Here is a 2,573-nt window from a genome sequence, read left to right as displayed (position 1 = left end):
AAGTTGTCAATAAAACTATCGAGAATTACCTACGGTGTTTCACAGGAGATATGCCTAAGGACTGGGCAGTGTGGGTTTCACTTGCAGAGTGGTGGTATAATTCCACTCAGCACACATCTACGAGGATCTCACCCTTTGAAGCCCTCTATGGTTACCCCCCACCCCATTGGCTGGACTACATTCCGGGAACAGCCTGTGTGCATTCAGTGGACCTCACTTTATGCAACAGAGACCAAATATCAAGAATACTTAAAGCAAAATTTACAGCAAGCCCAAGCTCGCATGAAAATGTATTATGATTTGAAGAGAAAAGAGCAACAATTTGAAGAAGGTGAATGAGTATACCTGCCCCTACAACCGTATTGACAGACCACCGTAGCTCAACGGTGAAGCCTCAAATTAGCACCACGGTTCTTTGGTCCATTCCAGATGCTGCAGCATGTTGGGGAGGTAGCATACAAACTGGATCTGCCTCCATCATCAGAGATCCCAACTTAAGAAAAAAATTGAAGTTAGGATTTTGACCATACCCTCACTACCGCCTGTAGATGAGCAAGGGGTTCTACTGCCTAAACCCGAGGAAGTCCTCAGTCGTCGCATGGTCAAGGTGGGGAACAAGGCAAGGGCGAAGTTGCTCATTCACTAGCATGGGCAAGAAGCGGCTGACGCCACTTGGGAAGGCTATTCGCGGCTGAAGGAACTCTTCCCCCACCTTGCGGGTAAGATGTTTTGATGGGGGGAAGTGTGTAACACAACTGCCGACATTAGGTTGACCAGGAGGAACGAGTGGCGGCAGTTGGGTGATATCTGTAAGAGGAGACCGAAGAGAAAGATGATAGGGTTCACGGGACACTTGGGAAGTGAAGGAACTGAAGTGAAGTGTCGTGTGTACGTGTGTTCTAAAGTGAAGTGTACTAAAGGCAGGTTGTCTGAAGGACTAGATGTAGGGTGTGGACTGGACTCAGCAGAGTGGGCTCAAGGGACTTGTACTTGGGCCGAATCATGCATGGATTTATTTAGTTGTTTTCTTTTAGTATTTGTTGTCAACTGGACTACTCCAGATGTTATTTGCGGGAGACGTTATTTGCTTTTTATTTCCTTCTAGTACAGGCCCATGGCATTTTTATCATACTGTAGGGTTCCTACTATGTAAGGTGCCGTCATGTGCCTATTTCGGGTATGAAAATTCTGAATGAAAGCTTAGTTATTTCTTCTTTACCTGTTTTCTCTCTACGTGCTCTGAAAAGGCATCCTTTAGGGAAGCTTTTTACAGTGTTATTTTTCCAAAGTGTTACGAAAGGGGTCTGAGTTGAGAGAGAGAACTTGAGAGGGAGAGGGAGCCGAGAGAGAGACAGAGAAGTTGCAGAAAAATTACAATGGTGGTGGAAAGGATTATCGGCAGGAGGGCATGTGGATTTCGTCATTTCAACGAGAGAGAGGGGGAAAGATATCGAGGGAAACAAGAGAGAGAGAGAGAGCGAAGAGAGATGAAGGACTTTGCCAGTACTCATCCCATCCCATCAGTCAGCCAAACCATCCTTCATTCTGACAAGCAATAGAACCACACTAACATAGCGACGAATTCACTCTGAAATAATCGGAAGGATTAAACAAAGAACAAAGAAGTTTGGTTATCAGGGATAGAACCGTAATTACACTTAGTCATGCAGGGAGATAAGCAGAATAGACAGTCTCAAACAAAAATACTGTTCATTCCTATTCATTTGTCAATTATAAAAATATAATATAATATAAGAGATATATATATATATATATATATATATATATATATATATACGCTATTATTTACGTACTGGATATATATAATAATGTGCATGTATCATGTGGGCTACTTCAATTTCGCTATCATCATAAGCTAGCAATCCCATACATATATTTTATATATTTGGGGAACTAAGGTCATGTTAATTATATACTTACTTACTATACGTACAATATCAATTAATTAATATCATAGCCTACATATATTCAGAGAATCCGTCTCCCTGAACACTTGTAGCCACCTACGTACATATAATATATGATGTACGTACAATTATTATATGAAATTAAATTGATATATAATTACCATACAAATACTGAAGTTTTTTTATTATTTTAATTTTCTTCTTTCACATAAAACAGTAGTTGATTTGTTCATGATTTTCCATCTCCTCTTTCGAATGCACTGGACTGGACTGGACTGGAAAAGAAAAAAGGATTCGCAAGATTGGAGGTTGGAGATGGGCTGGAAGAGCTGCAAAGATGAGATGGGATTCTTTCGAAAGGAGCTGAGAAATGTATGGGCTTGACACGCCTGGATTCTTATTGTCACTCCCGAGCCCCCCAAATTAAAATGGCTATGGATATTCATCCAGATGAAAGATAAAATTCTCAACGTAAATCAAATCATAGAATTGCATTGCTTTCGGACAGCATTTGGGTTTTAAATTTTAATAGAAATATATATTAATATTCCATTATTAAACACCCCCTAGCTCTTTGACACATAAATGGATGATAATATGTGATTTGATATGTGAATTTAACACAAACATAATATGAAATTAATA

The sequence above is a fragment of the Juglans regia genome, chromosome 3 (assembly GCF_001411555.2).
Source record: "Juglans regia cultivar Chandler chromosome 3, Walnut 2.0, whole genome shotgun sequence".
NCBI classification, from domain to species: domain Eukaryota; kingdom Viridiplantae; phylum Streptophyta; class Magnoliopsida; order Fagales; family Juglandaceae; genus Juglans; species Juglans regia.
Note: the sequence above shows the minus strand (reverse complement) of the source record.